Source organism: Lepisma saccharinum, chromosome 21, assembly GCF_977018435.1.
Source record: "Lepisma saccharinum chromosome 21, izLepSacc3.1, whole genome shotgun sequence".
Taxonomy (NCBI): Eukaryota; Metazoa; Arthropoda; class Insecta; order Zygentoma; family Lepismatidae; genus Lepisma; species Lepisma saccharinum.
The window spans coordinates 5777932-5801653 of record NC_139249.1 but is presented as its reverse complement, the minus strand read 5'-3'; the positions used below and the strand labels follow the sequence as shown (position 1 = coordinate 5801653).

General features: G+C 40.6%; 1 protein-coding gene across 3 annotated transcripts in view; it reads right to left on the bottom strand.

Annotated features, from left to right (window-relative positions):
- Positions 1–23722, bottom strand: part of LOC146004418 (ectonucleoside triphosphate diphosphohydrolase 1-like) — a 143284-nt gene that overhangs the window by 36209 nt on the left and 83353 nt on the right. The gene's annotated exons all lie outside the window — the stretch shown is intronic.

Here is a 23722-nt window from a genome sequence, read left to right as displayed (position 1 = left end):
TTTCCACCTATCTGAATATTTATTGTGAGTTCCTGCAGTGCTCGAGGTGAGAGGGGTTCGACGGGGTGGGGGGTATCACCTTAGCTAGTGACATTTTTGCAAAGCATCCCTCCAGCTGCCTTAACCTCTTGTTTACCAGGTATCTCGATCGAGATACTTACCTGTAAACCCTCGGGGTTTTTACGTCATTCCACGAAAAATCGAGTTTTGATCCTAGTGTCGAAATGTCAGAATTAGTAAGCTTTTCAGGCTCATAATGTCGCTATTATTCGCTGGAATTGCGATCTTCTTCTTTTATATTATTGTAAACACATATTCTGCACCGTAAAGACTCTTGCACGTCTTGTTCTTCCATAAAAAGGCGGGAAAATGGCGGCTTCCTTTGAAACTGAGTCAGTGGCGCACGGACATGTCGTTTGGGAGTTACAAGTCGTGTTCTATTGTTCATAGGATAATAGTGCAATTATTTTGTTGTTCCAAACATATCTGCGACCATTTCCATGTTAATTTGTTGGCCAGTGAGAGGGGCTTTTTTCCCCAGAAATTTTGGAATTTTCCTGTTCCTCCCCTACCCTCCGCATTCATATATACACTCAATGTGCATAAATTGTATGTAGTCCGAATCTATGGTTCATTCCGCATATAACGGTACTTCATTCGTCTGTCTAGGGCAACTAGCCTCCGATCTACAGTCGTTTCAAGGTAACTCTGCCTTTCACTGAAAGCCGACGCTTGAGTCAGTGGCGCACAGACATGTCTTTTGGGGGGGGGTACAAGTCGTGTTCTATTGCTCATATGATAATAGTGCAATTATTTTTTTGTTCCAAACATGCCTGCGATCATTTCCGTGTGCATTTTGACAATGTCCTGTACTTTGTTGTCCAGGAAGGGGGGCGCATTTGTTCAGAAATTTTGAATTTTTTTTGTTCCTCCCCTCCCCCCGCATCCATATATACACTCAATGTGTATAAATTGTATGTAGTCCGAATCTATGGTTCATTCCGCATATAATGGTACTTGATTCGTCTGTGTAGGGCAATTAGCCTCCTATCTACAGTCATCTATATGAAACTCTGCATTTTGCTAAAAATTGGCCCGGTCCCGGGGGGCTTGCATGTCAAAATGGGCTCGATAATCAAAATGTTAAACCATTCCATAAGCCCCTCGACCAAACATCCCCCCAGCTAGCAATTTCCACTTCGAGCGCTGAGTCACTGCATGTAAAAATGCATCTATCTCAGGTGCATGAACTTATCGTCGTTTAAAACAAAATTAGCCACACTTCGAACGAATAATGAAAGCAAACGCAGGATATGGCCGACATGAAAGCAAATTACTTCATCACCTTGAGTCTAAAGGACCTTTCTTTGTTGTGGTTGTTTCCCCCAATTCGAATGAAAGCAGTCGGAAGCGAAGCGATGCCGTTCTGAGCGACTGCTCGCAAATGACGGAAGCCTTCACACATTTTGTAAGGTTACTGGAACCACGCACAGATGGTCAGTCGCAGTCGCCCACCCAAAAATTATCCTTCGCGACTTTGTCCCGTACAATCCACGGGATCATCAATGCCTTGTTTTAACCAACGAGGTTGAGGACAGCCGCCTCGGTGACCGAACACGTTAAGTGTTACGGTCTTGCCACCAAAGTTCCCCGGTTCAAGTCCCGGCCTGGGCATGGGTCAGTGGCGGATCCAAAAGTTACAGTTGGGAAGGGCGAATTCAGTCGAGTGAGTACCTCACCTCACCGAGAATCACCTACACTTGCACTGTGTTATGTATACAAGATAGATAGAGCTGACTTCCATGTTCTAGAGATTAGCGTACTTTTTTGCAAAAGTAGGGGTCCTGGGATGGAATAGATGGTTGTTATTGTATGCCGATATCATAATTCCTCCCATTGCCAAGGTGAGGTGGTCGATAAGACGAAGAGTAAAGTAAATACATAAAGATACAAAAACCTATTCTCTCACGGGGTCTCGAGTTCGATGCCCTTTTGAGGCAGTGGTTCTGATCCAAATTAAAACTGTAGGTCCAATTCCGAACAGCCTATCATGAAAGTCTCGAGTCTGTTATACTTAGTGATAAAATACAGAATATTAGAGTCTTCGAAACTATTACGCATAATAATACGTGTATGTACAAAAGCGTGGCAGTTGTCAGGGCCATCGCCCCCTCCGAGGATCCGCGTCTGACGTGGGTGTTCTTTGAGAGAGTACTTTCGTCAGTTTCATCTAATCATCTCTCATCCTTATCGTCGCGATTATCCAAGTGGAAGAAAAGCGACGCTAAATAACAAAAACACCAATACCTAAGTAAGGCAGGACAAAATCGAGCATATGAATTTCTCCAAAAACGTCCATTAATCGTCTTTCACCGCGTACTTGACCATTGCATGAGTAAAAAGCATATGCCAAGTGGGAAAGGCTTTGCATATCCCGGCGAGAATTTTAGTACCGTGAAAATTTGAAGTTGTCGGACTCTTATTTATAAGTTACTTGTATTCCTGCATTGGTGTTTCATTTACATCATATCTAATTAATCCAGATCAGGGCCGGCCATAGGTAGGTCCGGGACCTGGGGCACAGAATACAAGCGGGGCCTATAACAACATTTTTTCAGATTTCTGAAAGAATCCGAGATTTTTGTTCCTTAGTCTGAAGTACAAGTGTTCTATGCAATCATAATATATACATTCTTGCAATTAATAAACAAATAATTTATATATATTTCGTACTATAACCGAAGAGCAATAAAAAGAACATGTTGAATTTTAAAACAAAGAATTATTGAATTCTAATAAAAGTTTGTAAATTAGGGTTTCTTTTCATTTCCGATTTGCTACTGTTACGACGAACAGAATCTGGGTGTGTTTGATATCAAACTATTATTTTATCTATCAAAGTGCAACTTCTGATAATATCTAACAACATTTTCTATCATAATTCTCTTTTGTTAACTTTTCGTAGTATTTTGACATTATAGTGAATTTACATTATTCCATATGAAATAATATTTTCATTTCATGATTTCATAATTAAAAGAATAGTGTATATTAATATTTTTGATTGAAATATTTGAACGAATTTTTATGTAGTACTTTGTTTCTAATAAGATTTCAGCAATTTTGAGTGTTTCTAAGTATGTCAAAACAATCGATAATGTCAGAAAAACTCAGATAAGTTGCTTAATTGGAAACACCAGCGTCTTCTAAACTCGTAATAAACCGTACATAATTTTTTGTCTGACGCCGGACTTCGGGCAAGTGTCCGAGTTGCCCATCCCTAGGGCCGGCTCTGATCTAGAAGGAGGTGTAAAATAAATATATATAAAATAGGTAAGAATTGTTGCAGTAAACCAGGTCATACTTTCAGGATAAGTCACTGGTCTGCACCGAACAACAGTCTGCCGACGACAGATCACTCAGATTAAATTGTACCAGAATAAACTTTCTCGCCTTGTATCGTAATGGAATTGTGGAAGTGTTTTAGTGAGTTACGGACCTGTAAGAGTGTATGCACATTTTCTGGACAACTTGTGGGTGTAAAGTGAAAATATAAATACAGTTAAAGAGAACCATGATGGTGAATGCTGACTGTGTGACACTGTCTGGTGTACGCTATGAACGACTTCAACGCAAGCAGACAGGCACTGCATTCAAAACACGCTTTCTTCTTCGCCGGATGCTAATGAGACGATTGTGAGCGTGGATAACAAAGATGCTTGAAGACCAATTTCACCTTGAGCAGACTTGATGACTAAGGAGCGTTACGTAACCCAACACTCGATTGAGAATTGCAGTTAGTTGCTCAATGCCTGGTCGGTGCTATACATGCTATGGTGTCGTCACCGTACTCACTGGACAGCAGGTGACCTCAAATCCCTGCATTACCTTAAGTGCATCTAAAAGGATGTGCTTATTGTCTTTTTGCCACGCAGTTTGTCTACACCTTTTATTCGCATGCCTTTCAGAGCCGTAATTGACGAATCAAGTTATATTATTACTTCAAAGTATCCTCCGTATCATCTTTCTGAGCATTTTTTCATAGAAGATCACCACAATTGAACTAGGAATAATATGACCCCCCAGAAGACAACCCCCCCCCCACCCGAGCGCATTAAGTAGTCGACATTCGAAGTTCCAGACTTCGAGTCCCGGCTAGCTTATGGGTATTCTTTGTGAATGTCCCTTCACTGGTCGTGTATACTTTTCCTTCAAATGAAAATTCGTGTTTTACTTTGGTTCAAGCTCAGAGGCAAGGAGAAAGGATATTTTTCTTCGTGCCTGGCCGCAGAAAATGACACAGATTCGAGCAAATACATCAGCCAAGACAGAGGCAAATAAAACGAATTATATTCAGGTACTTTCACAAGTACACGACTCCTTTGCCATTCATTAAAATTTGAAACGGACACTAAATATTTACATATCTAAAGCACTTTTACAAGTCATTCAAAAATATAATTTCCTCATAATTTATACACAGAATTCAACGTGTTTTTCGAACGACACAAATGTGTTGACTCCAGCAACACAGCGCATAGAGTGCTAATGATGCACTTTCAATGTTTCAAAATGAACACAAAGTGCATCATTGAGAAGATCCGTCACGATAATTTCAAAGAAATCAAAATTACACGTTTAACTGTGACAACTGATGCATTTGGAGTACTGTGCATATAGGTAAAGATTTTTATCAATCAACTTCTGAGGCTTAGTTATGAGGAACTAACTCTCAAGACACCTAGTGGCGACTATTAACAGGCCTCCCTTTTATTGGTAAGACTACTACTTACTGTAGTTTCAAAAACTGGAATTAATCGCTACGAAATTAAAAGCAATAAGTGTACATTTATGAATTTATAAGACTGCTAACAATTTTATCTTTACTTGCTTCAACGTACATTGTAGCATAGTAAATGTAATTTGTACCCAAGAGCAAGAAGAAAAATACTCATCTAAACTTTAGGCAATTGGAAATATTTCTCTTCAGGCAATTACCGGCAGTCCTGCCAGTCCCTGGAAGGTTGATGTAGAAACTAATTATCTTTTGCTGTTGATTGCTGCTATGATTAAAACAGAGAGAGAAGAATTACATATTATTTTTGAAGACAGAGTTAATTTCTTACATGAAGTATGTAAGATTCTGTTTCAATTGCCTTGAGGTATAATAAAGTTACGCAACAAAGTTATTGGGATTTGTTCTTGTAATACATTCATTGCAATTTGTCGCCCCAGAATATAAGTCCCTTGGTGCAGAAATTGCCACTGCACGTTTGAAAAGTCCGTTCGAAGAGCATACAGAGAGAAAGACCCGGCAACGTAGAATTCTGAACTTAAAACTTTACACCATGATTGGTCGAAAATATGGCAAGCTATTTTTTAAATTAATGTTAAGGACGAGGTGTCATTTCCCATAAGGTGCACATTTATTTCAATTTTGTCAAAATGCTCGCATTAGAAAGATAAGTACAGTGAGCGAGTGATTTGGTTTATTTTACTTCACTTTTCTGACACTTTTGGCTAATCGTGAAGATAAGGAGTGATGATATGATGAAATTGATGAAGGGACATTCACAAATAATGTGAATGTTCCGGGAATCTGTGGAACAAGACCGCGCATAACGGCAGAGAAGGGGAGAAAGCGAGTGGGCCGAGCGAAGCAGGACGTGCTGTTACTACGAGCTGCAGCCTCATTTTCCTCTTCTTTCACTCACTTCCCCTCTCACGCGTTCATTGGTCGAGCCCTCTCGAGTCACTACTTGCGCAGAGACTTGTTTTCGTTCACGTGCTCCAGAGATTGCATGGATAGAGTATAGGCCTGTATTCTAATCTGAAACCCCTGTTGTCGAAGAGCGCTGTGCTAACCACTCCGCCACGGATTTAAGGTTTAATTCGTTCCAAAAACAAGTTTCACGTAAATTATTTGTTCACGGACGTCCGCAGGATTTTTCCCAAGCCGGGAAGAGGCAAATTTACCCCCATAATAGTGTTGCCTCCTCGAAAAATTCAGTTTGCAACTCCCTGATAATAATTAACATAAATAACTGCGACTGAAATGAAGTTATGTGTGTGAAATGTACACGTTTTGGTTGTCTGCAGGACCGGAACATTTTTCTCGCACAATTTACATTCGTTCCAAGTGGCGTATTGTTTCATTGAAAAAAGGTTCCTGAACCATATTTAAATTGAGCCGGAAAAAAAGTTCCTGGACCGAATTGAAAAAAAAAATACATACAAAAAGGTTCTTTATAGCCCAGAACCCATTTATGCTTGCTGATTTTTCTTCTGGACCGGAATTGAACTTATTTAAAATTCCTGGACCTTCAAAAACCGTGGTTTGTTGCAAGATAAGGTCATACATCATCTGCACAGAATATTGTCATTTTTATCGCTTATGCATTGTTGCATATAGTATTATATAGCGCTTAACAGAAGAGGAAGACGGTAATACCGAGGAAGAGAAAGCGAAATGATTCAACGCCAGTGTTCAGTTACAAGGACGACACCTGAGGTCACACGGGGGAATTCCAAGAGCCCATTGCCAAGAGAAATCCCTCAGGGGGAATCCTAATAACTTCCCACAAGCACAGCTAAAGTGCATTCATCCTTCCCACTGGTCGTTTTCCGCATTAATTTCCCACGAAGCAGCAAAAACACAAATTCCGAATTAGTGTGACCTGATTTTTTTTTCCAGGCAAGGCACCCATGACATTGCTTCTTCCCTCACAATACTGTATTTCAAGGTTTAGTGCTCTCGCAGGTGTTTCCGGTCTTCTGGTGGGGAAAAAACATGCAGTGAATTCAAGCAGCAACTGTTATTACCTAGATATTTATACCGATCAATCTCGTCTCTAATCTAGTGGAACACATACGCTACCTGCTCTATTGGGTACTCTCTATTGCAGTGATATTCGGTAGCCACAGTACAATAATGCAAGTTGCCACACTTGTAAGTTGTCGAAGCAACCCAATACATGTTCGGGGTTCCTTTAAAGTACTTGGATGCGCGCGTAGTTGCACAGATTGAGATCGGGAGAGCATGGCGGTCAGTCGATGACTGCTTCCAAGCGAAAGACACTGGCAAGGTCGCTTAAATATTCACAAAACGCCTACTATACTGGTGCTGTGAAATGAAGGCGTTGATTTAATTTGATTTTTTAATTAGCGTCGCTTTTCTACCACTTTTGGTTAATCGCGAAGATGAGGATGAGTGAAGATATGCTGAAATTGATGAAGAGAAACTCGCAAAGAACACCCATGCGGGCGGGATTGGAATCCGGCAGTCCTGGCGTCGCGCTGTGCTAACCATTCCACTACGGAGATTGGCATGATTATAATTATGAATTACAGCTGCATGCACCATAAACATTTTTTATAATTTTTAAAGAAATTAATAATTATAACCATGTAATAGCGGTTAATAATTTAAAAAACGTCATGGTCATATTTTTACGGTAGTCGGAAATTCAACTCTTTACAACGAAGAGGTAATAAAAAAAATGTTCAAGATCTTGCAAATAGAAGATTAACGTGGCAACTATTTTATTGCCCCGCCCGTCTACTACAAACCAAGGCACTTGTCACAAAAATGTCAATCCACCATTGGTAGCTATCGCCATGTATTTTCAAATCTGGGACGTAACTCCGTGCCTCGGGAAGTTTGGGGATTGCTGATATAGTATTAAGTTTGCTTCAAGGGCATTGTATTCAAACACGTGTATCGGTCTTCTCTTTGGTGTGGTGTAGTTTCATATTCGGTAAGTTTATTCACTTCCTAAGACGGATGTTACGCAAACGGAAAGCCTGGTTTGGCTCGTATCCGCAGTTCCTTCAGCATTTCTGCCAAAATAACATTATTATCATCCTATGAAGGCAATCGACGTACAGCGACAAGCGTATTAAGAGGCAATGGAGTTTCTGATCTTACACTATAAAAAAAATGCAACCGAGTTGCCACGGAAAGTGCTGTGAACCATAATTTGTGCAACACAATGCCTAATCGAGTGTTAAAGCCGCCATACTATGGGTGTGGTTTGACAGCAAATATCGTAACACGATACCCAAGATTCCGCCGGGTTCGAATCCCGACCTGGGCATGGGTGTTCCCTTATCAATTTCATCATATCATCACTCATCCTAATCTTCGCGATTAGACAAAAGTGGCAGAAATGCGAAAGAAAATAAACCAAATCGATCAAACCAAAGATTCCGCATTGTAACGAAAAGCAGTGGATTGTTGTTAGTAGCGGATCCACGGGGAGGGCGATAGGGGCGGTCGCCTCTCCCAACTGCCAGATTTTTGGATGTAGCTTCGAGTTTAATTTAATGTCTACTATTACTCAGATAGGCTAATTGAAACTTGGATCGGCAACACCAGTGGATTACAAAGGTTAACATTATAGCCTTCTATTCAGAGAGGTCCCAAGTTTCGGTCCGGATAGGTACATGACCTATAGTTTAAATTTGGATCCGAACCACTGTGCAGTGTGCTTCAAAGGGGGACCGAACAACAAAACTACTTGAGACAATAGATCTTTTGTTTTCTTTGTTTATTCATTTTACTCCTCATGGAGTTTACCGTGGCAATGAAAGGAATTATGATAAAACCATCTATTCCAGCCCTGAATCCCTATTTTCGCAAAACAATAAGGTAGGTGAGCCAAAGGTGGCCATAGTTCCCAAGGTGGCCGGCCCACTTCACAAAAATCATATTAGTATTTTACAAAGTTAACAAATGGTACTACATTAATATACCCGGTCCCCCTCACGTGCGCCATGCAGAAAACGAACTGTCTCGGGCTGTCAGGAGCCATTTTATGTAAGTTATTAAGGCTCCTTCATACATTGACGAAAACGCGCAGTGCAGACGTTCCGTTTTAAACAGATTTTTCAGTTACGAGCAAAGATAGGACCTCGGGGTTTGTTTTCTATCCTTCAGAAAATATGGCTGCGTAATTCCTACAAAGCACAAATTTTAAAAAAGACCCTGCTTAATAAGTAAATTGGGCATAAAAATGGGGAAAACCGTAATTTTCACATGCAATTATCTCGTTAACCACACAAGCTTATGGAAAACAGTTTTGTTGGGGTCATGCAATGTTCATTGTACTTGACATTAACATCATCACTGTAGAAGTCAGTTTTCGTATTTTGAGACTGTTTGAGGAAAACGAAACCCTTGCAATACGTAAAAGTGTCCCTGCACTGTGGCGACACCTCGTGCAGATAGTTAGAAGCGTTCTAAACCCCACCCACAGTAGAACGCGGAGGGATACAACAAAATAGCTCGTGAAGACAAAACACGATCGCAGGAGGCAGGGAAGTGTGCATGCCTCAACTGGACGTGTTCCATTGCAAAATATGGTTGACGGCAGCAAGTGTGTTTGGCGTAAGATGTGGGCTCCGAGAAAATCATCTGCTGCAGAAACAACAATGAAGTTTCAAGCGCTACAAAATCGCCGGCAAAATAACTACACAGACGTTCACGTATTGTGGAAGGGTTCAGAATGAAATATAAATAATACCTATCCGTTTACTACATCATCAAATGGGGAACAATTTATCGCTTTCCATTAGACGTTTACATTGTACGTACGTAAACCAGTAACGTTATTTTGAGTAATTCAATTAAATCAGTCTCCTTGGCAAATATTACGCTATAATACGTAGAACAAGTTTGCTGCGGGTCCGGACCCCCCCGAAAGGATTATGAAGTACTAAAATTAAATAATGTAAATATACTCCTTTAGCAATTTTTGCATATTCGATGGATAATTTCCTCTGAACGCGTATTGGAAGGGAAGGATTATAGCTATAAATATAATACGGCTTTGAAGTATAGCACCCGAAATACTTATCAAGTACTACTATTTTTACTCTGAATATATTGGAAGGCAATGATTAGGATTGACATCATACGGCTTTGAAAGACATAAAGTATTTATTTAGGGCGTCTTGACCCCCTCCCCCAAACGAAAAGATTACCAAGGAATAAAATAATAACAATACTCGTTTAGCATTAGTGAATTTATTGGAAGGCAAGGATTATATTGGGATCGTACGGCTTTGAATGATATTAGAAAGAAGGTTTATGCATACTACAACTCATAACAATATGTATACAATATTAATCAGAAACTTCACTGTATCTAACATTTATTTCGTTATGCAATAGTATTCAATTCTTCTTCTATTTTACATTAATTTAATTACCAGGCACTTGTTCTTATGTAAATGTTCCTACTTTTAACTACAGGTAAGCTACAGAATGAATATACACTGTTTGCCTCTTTACCTAGTCACGTAATAATAATATATTAATTTATATATTGAAATTAGTATTACTTTAATTCAATTAAAATATTATTATTACTATTATTATTATTATTAATATTATTATTATTATTCGTAGACATTTCGTTCATATCCCCCCGAAACATTTCTGGATACGCCACTGATTGTGCAGAATTTCCTTTGTTCCACTTCGAAACGGTTTATTACGAGGTGTAAGAGCTATCACGAACACAACACAGCGAGCGAAAATAAAACTACACAAAATGAAATATCACAGCATAGGGTGACCAGATATTTGTTGACCAAAAAGAGTATAGTCTATAGGTTGAAGGTGCGCATGCACAAAACAAAAAGAAAACTAAAATAAGGGTGGCTATTTGTTATTGCTTCTATTATAGCCCCTATAAAATAGGCTTACACTCTACAGATTTAAATTACTTATGGGTCTAATGTAATTAGCTAATTACAAATACTTTCTCACCAATGGCACCATCATTCATACTTCTGGGATGATTTTGCTTTCTTGAGTATGTTTAATTCGTCCTTTATTGCCAGTCCAAACTCTTCACAGGTCATGTCCACATTGAATTTCACTTTCATTACTTGTTCGAGTGTTGACACCAGGAGTGTACTTTTTTCCTCTCGCCAATAAGTTTTAATAACACTGAAGAGTCTTTCACAACCAACATTTGTACCAGGCAGAGTAAACAAGAATTTTATAAGAGTCACAATCACTTTTAAATTTGACCCAGCCTGTACTAAATCTTTGCACATTGACCTCCACCTCCACATCATTGATTCTTTACTTTCCCCCCAATCTTCAAGATGTTTTTCCAACGGCTTTTGAAATTGCACAGTAAGTTTAAAAAATATCATTATTAGGGCTGAGTCGATGCCGATGTATCGGTATCGGCCGATACCAGTGGTATCGGTATCGGAAAGTATCGGTTGGGATTCAGCTACCGATACCAGCCTATACTTTCCGGCATTTTGGTATTTCACGGGGTCCGCAAAAATCCCGTGCGACTTCTTGACAGTCTTAATTATCCTGAAAATTATGCAAAATTAAAACTTCCTTTTTTATTTTACACCATCGGTGGGAATTGGTAAGAGTATCGGTTCAAAATGGTATCGGCTCAGACCTAATCATTATCATTAAATTCCAATGAATTTGAAATATGTTTTGCTTGTTGATGGAATATGAAAATGAGTGAACTATGGGTTGAAGAGGTTTTACGGGGCTAGATGCTCCGCTGCTCTGGTTTCTCATAACACACACACTCCATTATACAGCCTACACGAAGAAATGTGCGCCGAGAACAGCCCAGGATTTTTCACAAAGTTGCTAGAGTCAAGGTGAAATCGTCGACTAAGCCTCTCCAAGAACCGGCAGCATCCCAGAACCAGAAAGAGGTTGCGACTTGAGCCTACGTCTGCATAATTGGTAATACGCATAACAAGGATTACGGTCAAAATGCCCAAAAACCAGACCTTTCGTCTGATATGCTATAGCAAAGATATCAAGAGTTCCTGCAGTCGTTATCACGCACAGAACAGGAACGCCAAGAGCTCGAAAGGAGGGCTGTAATGCAGAGGAACTGCGGGCTTTGGAAGCAAGAGAGGCGTAAGTTACTCACAGCATCCCATTTCGGGGTAGTGTGCAAGAGAAATCCCTACACTGGCTGCGAGAAACTAGTCAAAACCCTACTCTACAGTGACTGAGACTGGGAAGCAATGCGGTACAGTAGGGAAAAAGAACTCACTGCCATTGAACATTTGGAAAAGGAGGTTAACGTGACGGTAACACCGTGCGGCCTGTTTGTTGACCCCACCATTCCATATTTAGGAGCGTTCCCAGACGGCCTGGTAGGTGAGGATGGCATTATCGAAATTAAGTGTCCCTTTTCTGTCAAACATGTAACACCTGCACATGCCATCAAGACGAAGAAATTAACTTTCTGGAAATTTGACGAAGAGCTTAACGCCAATATCGTGAACACCACACATAATTACTATTACCAAGTGTAGGGTAATAGTAATTATTACACGGAGAAGGTATTGTATCTTTGGTCTGTGGACAGAGAAAGGTGTTAAAATAGAATACATCCAGAGAGATGATCAATTCTGGAAGAAGAATATGGAAACGCAGCTACAACAATTCTATGTTGAGTGTCGACTACCAGAACTTGTCTATCCACGGCACACACGCTCAATGCAGATCCGAAATCCCACGAGAATAATCCAAGCCCAAAACAGAAGGAAGGCGAAGATGTCAGATGGGAAGAAAAAAAAATCACCGGCAAACTGATCATGATGGAGAATCTTTCTAAACGAGGTAACCTTTGTATGTAACGTATGCACTGTTTGTGGCATAGTTGGAAGTCGTTATTTCTGGGAGGCCTACACATAACGTACAGCAACAGATTTCACTTTTGTAAGTATTTAGAGGCCCACCCGGTATATATACATAAGAAACTGTTACTTAAGCAAGAAAAATAAATGCACCTCGAGAAAAACCAGTCTACTCCGTTCCCTGCGGTGTAGATGGCAATGTCTGTTCTCATCATCCCATTCATTACTCTTCACCACGAAATAAACTTTATCTGCAGAAAATAATACAGAAAGACTACTAATTCAGTAACGCACAACTTTGCTCTTCCAGTGTGAGCGTTGTTCGTTGTAAAAGCAAAGTTGTAAAACTACAATTTTATCATACGTGTAGTTAATTGTACATGACCAGAATGATATGCGTATATCTTATGGAACACTGTCCATTCAATGAACCTGTTGTGATCACTGACTGTGCAAACTGAAGAAATGTTTAATTCGTGCTCTGTTTTAAACTAATTAGTCACATCCAGCGAAAATATAAACAGTTCATATTACTAGATTACTACTGTTAATAAATGTTATAATAAAAACAATGTATTGCCGGCTCCCGTCCGTGGCGGAGGGGTTAGCACATCGCGCTAGGACGCCAGGGGTCCCGGGTTGGAATCCTGGCCTGGGCATGGTTGTATGTGAGTGTTCATTCATCAATTATCACTCATCACCATCTTCGCAAATTAGCCAAAAGTGGCACAAAAGGCGAAGCAAATCAATCAATCAATCAAAAAACAATGTATTGTTATTATTACTATAAATACTAAAATCTAAACAAACTTGAAACACCTCGGGACAAAATTCTGCGTAAGCCAATTATAGTTACAAAAATTGTAATTTCTATTTAGGAACTGTAGGTACAAAATAGGAACAGTTTTCGGTTTTCTTTTCATTGCTCTTTATGGAAGATTAATAAGAGAGAGAGAGAGAGAGAGAGAGAGAGAGAGAAAGAAAGTGCCTATTCACCTCCCTGCCGCTCCCACATAATGATATAGCCAAGATTCAAGACATGAAAGCGCGGCTGTGATTACTATCTTCCATTTCATAAATGTTTGAGAATCTTTTGTCATCAAATTACGGTTTTACTATCCATGAAAAATTCGTTACGTGTTAAAAGAACGATAATTCATGTTTGCTTTCTTAGCTCGCCTGCGCGCCAGATGGTCAACTGCTTTACAACAAACAAATTTTCGTCCTTCCACCCTTGCAAGCGATTGTGTAAGTTTCCCCTCAGGTACCCCCACCCACCCCAACTGCTCTCCCGTCAGCCGTACACAGTAAACAGCGAATGCCTATCTTCAACGATCTGATATGAAGATCTGTTTCCATGTGTAGGTAATCTTTTATACTTTTTTAAAATCATTTCGCTGTTTCTTTAACATAACTTGTGTAGGTTCGTTAGGGACTATTTACTGTGTCGGAGCTCTACGAGGCAGTAGAAGCTGAGACCCAAGAAAACTGCGAAGACTGCCAATCTCGTGACGTACTCTGTTACGTCAGAGATACGTACAGAGTAAGCCACACAAAAACCAACCCATATGACCCTCCTTTTTTTCCCTTCTTGCTCAGATTCGACTTTCGTCAAATGTATGAAGGAGCCTTAAGTCAGGGATCGAGCAGATTAGTTGTCGTTGTTATTTTAAGGTAAGTAAGAAATGTGTGTGTGTGTGTACGTGCTTTGAAATTAACGAATGTTAATATTATATACATATTTTGAAAGCTCGTTTAATTATCTTTTTGATCACATAGTTATATTGGGAACGATACCTATTTTTGTTCAAAAACGTAGTCCAGAGGCGAGTTCCTAAGGTGGCCGATGGTGGGCCACCGTGGGAACAGGTTACACTCGTCTCTGGAATTTAAACTTTTTTCATATTAAATAAGTTTTATTGTTAAAGATTACCTAATAATGTTAAATTTGCACAGATTTTCATGAATCACTAAATGTTATTAATATGTTAAACACTTCAGTGACATTCTTTTTGCCCAAGTGTTTCTTATATTTAGTTCGAAGACAATTAGTAGGGTGAAATTCGCTAAAATTTTGCTCCAAGCCGGAATTAAATACTACTACAGAAAATATTTTTTTCAGGAATGTTCCCCAATGTTACGACAACTCAAATCTAAAATGCCAAGACATGGAAGCTTGGAGAAATTATTCTGCATACGAGGGTTGGTCAATAAGTAACCACTCCGCTACGGAGGTCCTTGGGAACTGATGTTTGTAGTTCTTTTCTTTTTCTTTAAGTTGTAAGCAATTTTACAAAATATTTATATAGTACATGTTGTTAATTAGTTATAAGAGTTATTTCTTCATAAATTTATCCCTCATTGGTGATTTGTAAATTTCCCTAGAAGCTTAACTATGGCCACCTCTGGCTCACCTACCTTACTCTAATCTCTAGAACATATATGTCAGCTTCGTTCCTATTAACAGTACGATATATTGTATACATAAAACAATGCAAGTGTAGGTTACAAATAATTCTAGGTGAGGTGAGGCACTCGACTGTAATTCGTCCCTCCCAACCGTAACTTCTGTATCCGACACTGCCACAATTCTGGTGGCAAACTCAGCCTATACATTTTACAGTGTACGTCAGTCACTGTAAATAACTACTGCGTCACATTTCTACAGCCCTTGGGCCCCTGAATCACAGCGAACAAAGTGGATGAACCAAGAGAGCAAATATGATTAAACTCGATATTTAAACACACGAGAGAAACAGGACATGACATAGAGTGGAATGAGGCTAAGCAGATAGGAAGGGAGAAGAGAATACTAGTGAGAAAATGGGAGGAGGCCAAGGAAATATAGAAGAAAGGTGAAGAAGACACAATGAACTGGAATGGGGGACTGAAGTTAAACAAAGAATGGAAGAAGGAGTTAGAAAGAGCGGAAAGGACAAGAGAGAAAGAGGAGAGAAGAAGGAAGAATAATGAAGGAAAAGAGCGTGAGATAAAGAGTCCAACCACATTCCAGATGGAAGAAAAAGTTTAGCCTTTTAGGTGAAAGTACAGTTGACAAGGAAAGCCACCTGTTAGAATGTTCCAAAACAACTTTCTAATAGTCTGGAGGGGAGTAATGTTTGTGTATATACAGGGTGTTGCAAAATACCTGTTACAACGCTTGGGAGGTGATTCGACAAGTAAAAACAAGGAAAAAATGCCATGTGAAAAAATGTCGAAATCGGCACCGTTTGCGAGTGACAGGCGTGCGAAAATCGCCTCACACCATGTTTATGGCACAATAACTCAAGAAGGAAGAATATATCAATGTCGGAATAAAATAATACAAACAAAATCGTACCTGGCGAATACAATGGTGCATCAATTGAGGCCCAGTGTAAATTGCGCAAGGGGACTCTCAAAGAAAGTGGGGAATCCCCTGATGGAAAATACAAGAAATTTACTACTATCTTCTACATAATGTTGAGATCGGAATGTAGCCAGTAAAAAATGGCGACGTATGTCCACATGTCCCACTACTGCTGGGACACCGTCCCACACCCGGGAAATAGGAAAATAACTGCAAATCTCCTGTTGTACACGGTTCACATTGCGGTACGAAGAAGAAAAGAAACCAATTTGTCGCATGTCTCACTACTGCTGGGACACCATCCCAAATGGAAAAAAATACGGGGAAATCGTAAAAAAACGTTTTCAAGCCCTTAATGTTGACACACTACTTTGCAGTACGAAAAGCAAAAGTTAAACAATGGCCACATGTTGTCAGGCTGTGCATATACTACAAGAGAGCTCCCCAAAGAAAGTGGGTAATCCTCGAAGGAATGAAGACGGAGAATGGCGAGAAAACGCACACAATGGCATGTAACATTTCGAGGCAGAGCACATCTGGAAGGGATTCCACTGAGAAGCGCACAACCTCCGCACATGCAGATCGACGGTATGAAGTACAGCGATATCCAGCATCTTCACTCGCACCTTTCACTAAAGGACACTATGCGGTGCTGATAGGGGCTCACAAACACCGGTATACTCAGAGACGTTGTTGAAAATGTCCGCCGTTGACTTCAAGACAAAGATGGCATCGGCGAAGCACTGATTGTCTGGTACGCACAAATACCTCTGACATGTCAACAATTGTCCCAGCAGCGGCACTAACACGAGCAACGAGATCCTCAGCACTTTCCACAGGGGTTTCATACACGAGCCTTTTCATTTCTCCCCACACAAAGAAATACAGTGGTGTGAGGTCGGGGGAACGAGGTGGCCACGGTAAAGGTCCACCCCTGCCAATCCAACGATCGCCGAAAATATCGTTGAGTAAGGCCCTGACTTCCCGGTCGAAATGTGCGGGGGCGCCGTCGTGTTGAAACCAGATACGTTGCCTACCTGCCAGTGGCACGTTTTCCAAAAGTTCGGGTAATACGTCATGTAGAAACACCCGATAATTCCCACCACACAAAGTAGAGGGCAAAATGTACGGGCCTATCAAGTGGTCACCTACTACGCCACACCACACATTCACTGCGAACCTATGTTGATGATGGCGGACAATGATTGCATGCGGATTGTCCATATCCCAGACGTGGCTGTTGTGGCTATTGGACATGCCGTCCCTGGTGAATATTGCCTCATCGGTCCACAAAACTATTGTTGGGAAATCTGGAATGGCAAGAGTTTGTTGCACGTACCATTGGCAGAAATCCATGCGTAGGGGAAAGTCCGTGGGCAGTATGTGGTGCACCTTATGCAATTTGTATGGGTGCAATCCCTCCTCCTGAAGAACGCGGAACACATTGCTATGGTGGGTTTGTTGAGTACGAGCAATGACACGTGTGCTGGTGTCAGGACGGTATCGTATGCGTTCAACACGTCCTCTTCAAATTGCACAGTGCGCACAGTGCGGGGTCTTCCACAATCCCACCTACGGGGTAGTAGAGATCCAGTTTCACGCAGTCGAGCATCAAGTCTTTGAAAGAGTGCATGTGCTGGTAACCGCCTATTGGGAAAACGTTCGTGATACGAACCCCGTGCTTAACGGCTGTTTCGGTTTGCCTCTCCATAAACGAGATGCATATCAGTAAGCTCGTGGGTAGAGTACTCCACCATTGTCCTGTTCGAGAACTGCCCAGCAACAGGGGCACTTTCCCTCCGAGTGACAGATCACAACTACCGTGATTAGCACCCACGTAATGTCACACAGGTGTCCACGCAGTTGTTGCAAACCGAGAAAGAACACGGGAATACGTACCCTACGTACAATATTCCTTGGCGCAATTCAACCATACACATACGCCAGACTAAACTCCACGCTGCGAGACGCAGAACAAGACAGGAAAAACAACGGTCGACTACACTCTCTACGTAGTATCCACCAACACTAATACGTAACAGGTGACCTACACTCACAGCGCCTCTAGTGGGGCTTCTGTATCAATTAGCTGAAATCAATCTGAGCGTAATTTGACTGCATAGCGTCATTTTCGAGTGAATTTCCTAATTCCCGAGTGTGGGACGGTGTCCCAGCGGTAGTGGGACATGTGGACATACGTCGTCATTTTTTACTGCCTACATTCCGATCTCAACATTATGTAGAAAATAGTAGTAAATTTCCTATATTTTCCATCAGGGGATTCCCCACTTTCTTTGAGAGTCCCCTTGCGCAATTTACACTGGGCCTCAATTGATGCACCATTGTATTCGTCAGGCACGACTTTCTTTGTATTCTTTTAATCCGACATTGATATCTTTCTTCCTTTTTGAGTTATTGTGCTTTACACATGGTATGAGGCGATTTTCGCACGCCTATCACTCGCAAACGGTGCCGATTTCGACATTTTTTCACATGGCATTTTTTCCTTGTTTTTACTTGCCGAATCACCTCCCAAGCGTTGTAACAGGTATTTTGCAACACCCTGTATATCGTCCTGTTTTGTATCTTGTTACATTTGTACTTGGTGCAGAGTCTGAAGAAGACCTTGCTAGAAGGTTGAAACGTTACGTTTAGTTTATGTTTTATAATAAAATAAATTTCTGCCTTGGTCAGCATATTGAGTTCTTCGATATTCCTATTCTCGAGGCAGTATACGATAACCGCCAGACCGCGGATACTGGCCGAAAGTAACGTTAAGTCTAATTTTTGCACCAGCCTCGTATATGATTCCTATCTTTGTATCTTTGGCCATGTCCAGGACATTCAATGCGTGCTACTTCCAACAGTTTGTACCAAAGGCTTCCGCGATTGCTGATTAACCGCTTTGGCAATCACAGCGGAAAGGGAAGTGCTTCATTTCGTTATCGCAGCGTACAACCGCAAAAGCACAATATCCAGCTCAAAAGAGTAGAAAGAATAGCGATCATCGATGATCAAGCTTCTAATATTAACACTTCTAATTGCTTTTCTGATTGCACGCTCAATCTTCTACTTCTACTACTACTACTAATAATAATAATTTGTATTATTCAAGTTCTATTTAGTGTCACTCTATCAATCGCGACGATGGCGTTAAGTAATGACCAGATGGAATTGATGATGGAACACTTAGAAATAACACCCGTACCCATGCCGGGATTCATATCCGGGAGCTTTCCTGCCAGCATCGAAATTCGACAACTTAGCGCGATGGGGCACACGTCGGCAATATAATAATAATAATTTAATAATTGATTGATTTAGTTTATTTTACTTCGCGTTTTGTGCCTCTTGGCTAATTTGCGAAGATGGAGATGAAATGGATGAATGGACATTCACAAACAACCAAGCCCGAGCGGGATTCTAACCCGGGACCCTTGGCGTCGCAGCGCGATGTGCTAACCACTCGGCCACAGGATCCGGCTAATAATTTAATAAGTTTATTGTAGTAGTAACATATGTGCTGAGTACATACAAGTCTAATAGAGCCAAATAATAATAATAAATGTGTAAATCCAATTGCGAATTTGAACTTTGTACTAAATAGCTATATATTTCGAAATGTAGTTTCCGAAATATGTCTTTGTAATTATATCATTAAGATGTCGTTAACAATTTCGGTATTTGTATCTTAGCTATTTTACGTCGCTTTTCTTTCGTTTCGGCTAATCGTGACGATCAGAATGAATAATGATGCATGAAACTCATGATGGGTTACAAACAAGCATAGTCAGCCTGAGACTACCCGAGCCAAATTCCCACTTAACGCGTTCGGCGACTCGGCGGCAGCCACAGGAAATATTTATCTGAGTACAGTTTATGTCCAATGTTCGTATTGTGGGTTAGCGTCTACAATATTGCTGGTGACAGTGGAGAAGACACTTTTGGATATAAACAGGGAAACAGATACGGAAAGAAAATGTGTGTACGTTGCCTTTCTCATGGCTAATCGTCACGATGAAAATTAATATTGATTAGATGAAATTAATGGAAGGATAATCACAAGTTTGTTGTAAGCTCATTTTGTGCACAAACAGGCTAATCGGGGCCGGACCGGATTCGTACCACTACTGTGCAATATGTCTTTATGGGGGGTCAAACTCGGAACCCTGATTACACGACGTTACCATGACGTCATCAAGAAGGTCAACTTGGCATGATTGATTGATTGCTTAATTTATTGAAGTGGGTTATTTTACGTCGCTTTTCGGGCACTTTTGGCTAATCGCGACCGCGAGGATGAGTGATGATATGATGAAATTGAGAAAGGGAAACTCACAAAGATTATCCATCCCAAGACCAAGATTCGAATCCAGAACTCCTGGCGCCGTAGTGTGCTGTACTAACCATTCCGCCACGGGGGTCGGTAGCACTGCTTGGCGTATGAATGGGTATATTAAGAAAGTGGTAAATAACAATGGTTATTAATAATTCACTACAATTGATAATTGAAGGGCTGGTGAGTAAAACATGGTAAGTGACATTTTGGTATTTATGGAGTTACAAAGTAAAAAAAAGCCATCCTTCAATTTTCGCGTGTAATTGTCACTTACCATGTTATACTCCCGAGCTCTTCAATTATATACCTATATTAATAAGACTTACGAAATGAGCTATGGACCCATAACAAGTTAACTCTCCAACAGTTAACATAGGTCAGAGAGGTTAACACTTGTGTGCAACGTAGAAAGGACGCTATAAACAACGTGCGAATAGAATGCACGTGCTTCGGAAGTGCCAGCCAAAACCGCTAAACAGAGGTCGAAGAACGACATGGAGAAATTTCCTTGCCGAGCGAAGGTGAATGCCGTTTGCAAAGAAATAACTCCTCGTAACTCTCACGGCGCTCTATGCAAGCACCCTGGGACTCGGGTCAATGCCATTAATCCTTCCTCCAAACAAGTTGCCCGGAATACAAAAGGTCGGAGACGAGGAAGAGGCATCAGTTGCCTAGGGGAAAGGATCTTTCGCCATCAAAATCCGGAGATTCGATTCCGCAACGACTAAGCTTATATAACTTGCTCCCAGCGATGCCAACCCTAGTAAAATTATGCTTAACCATAGGCGTGCGCAGACCCTCTGATTAGGGGGGCGGGGGGGGGGGGCAGAAGTCTTGATGAAAGTTCAGTCGGAGAAAGAAAAACCTAATTCCATCTCGCTGTTTTATTTTATTTATGGGTACTAAACAGAGGCGTATATAGCGGGTGTCCGGACCCACCGAAAATCACTCTATTAAAAGAATCCCAGCTTCCGTGGCACAAAAGTTATCTGTTCCCCTCCATCTTTATTTTCCTTCTCTGTGGTTCAGACTAATTTACATACAAACATGATTTCGTACAGCATATTCAAAACAACTACACATAATTTATTATTTCCAATGTGTGACCAATTTATTCTGCGACCACATAGGTGTAACACAACTAGGCTAACGAATAAAATGATTGATTGATTGATTTGCTTTATTTTACTTGGCTTTTTGTGCAACTTTTGGCTAATTTGCGAAGATGGAGATTGAGTGATGATATAATGAATGGACACTCACAAACATCCAAGACCAGGCCAGGATTCGAACCCGGGATTCCTGACGTAGTAGCGCGATGTGCTAACCGCTTCGGCACGGGGGGCCGGCACTTGAGTCATAATTAAAAGTAATTTGCTGGAGAGCGAAATGAGATGTTGTTTTGAACTGTCCTCTGATTGAAAATACTTTATTTTTTAAAACAGAAAATACAGGGTGTCCACAAATTATCTTTACAACTTCAAATCTAAATAACTAAATAACGGAACGAGGTATCTCAGTTCTGTTGCCTTCATGTCAAAGAGAAACTCTCAAAGTTTTGTTTACTGTTTTTTCAGGTACATTGAGTAAGTGGGGAAGATGTAAGGTCACATTTCCACAAAATGACTACTCCACAGGAGAAGGCACAGTGCGTTTCCTTTTCTCATAAATTATTGAGGCATAACTGTCGAATTTGGGGGTCTGAAAAGCCTCTCGAGGTTCGAGAAATCGACCTTAGATGAACATTTTCCTGGTCGATGGATTGGGAGGAATGGCCCAGTTACTTGGCCTCCAAGATCACTCGACATAACCCCTTTGGATTTCTTTTTATGGGGTTATGTTAAGGATATTGTGTACCGAACGACAGTTCACAATATTCAAGTCCTACAACAAAGGACTACTGCAGCCATCGCAACACGTACTGAGGAGGTACAGTGGGATCCATGAGTAATACCGTGCAAATTGTCCATGACTATTTTCATTAATTTTTCTCTTACATCCTATGTGTTTTTAAGCAATGGATTTTTATGTATGCTGGTGCAGAAGTTGTCAACAGCTTGTTTTGAGTTTTCTTTTAATTCTTGAAGCTTTTATTGGGTCAAATAAAGTGCACGAACATGGTGATGGACAATTTGAACGGTAATACTCCTGAATCCCACTGTACTAGAGCGGAAATGGCAGGAAATCGAGTATCGCCTTGATATCCTACGGGCAACAAGGGGGGCACACATTGAGATGCACTGAGGTGGTAAAAAAAACTTTTGAGTTTTTCTCCTTTAAATGAAGGAAACAGAACTGAGATACCTCGTTCCATTATTTAGTTATTTAGATTTGAAGTTGTAAAGATAATTTGTGGACACCCTGTATATTGTTTAATAACTGTAATAAGATTTCTTTACACTAAGTGAGAGTATTAGGAGGGGCAACTGCCCCTCCGTGCGCACGCCTATGTGCTAAACCTAACACAATTTGAGCTTCCTTGGCACCTAGCACCCTGTGTTTGCAAAATGGGAAAATCTAGCATAATTTGCAAGTTTGCTTCTCTGGGAGGGAGAAATTCAAAGAATGACATTTTGACAAATTGAAAATAAAAATAAATCCAGATCTATTTCCGGTCCAAAAATATGCTTTCCCAACCACACCCTCCTTTATCATAAATAAAATAAACACGTGTCTCTGAGGACCAAAATCTCCTTACACATGTTCCAAGCCATTTGAGATTAGCCATAGCCATATTTTAAAATAAAGTGCAAATATAATACTTAGTGTTTCATAACTGATATATGCTGGTCGATGATGCATGTCATTTACTGCGTTGGTTGCCTATTACTTTTGACATGAAATTATAGTCTGGATAGGCACACGCACAGGGAACTAAATCTGGCATATGAAATTTTCCAGGAAATTTTAAAGTAAAATCCGAGACCACCCTGTCGTACTTCAACATACCGATAAGAAGATTCAGAAGAATCAAGTTCATTCATCAAGTTTGGCTTCCCCGATGGCGCAGTGGTAGCGTCGTCGCCTTGTAATCAAGGGGTCCCGGGTTCGATTCCCAGTGGAGGCACATAGTGGTTCGGATCCTACTTTAAACTGTAGGTCGTCCCGATTAGCCTTACTGTGCATAAAGTGGACTTAAAACAACAAATCAATCCAATCATTCAACAAGTTCAATCAAAATAAATCAACAAGAGTAAATTGTAAAATCATTTCCTATAGAATACCCCTCATTAAGCTGGTTGAACAAAAAAAATGAATTTGTTTTCAATCCACAATCCTAGGCAGTACAAAAAACATGACTTTCCTAGGTTTATTAAGTTCTCAATTTCCTCTTTTCCAGGTTCTAACAAAGGGACTTAGTTGCTTAGGGCTACCTGTTTAAGTTTTTA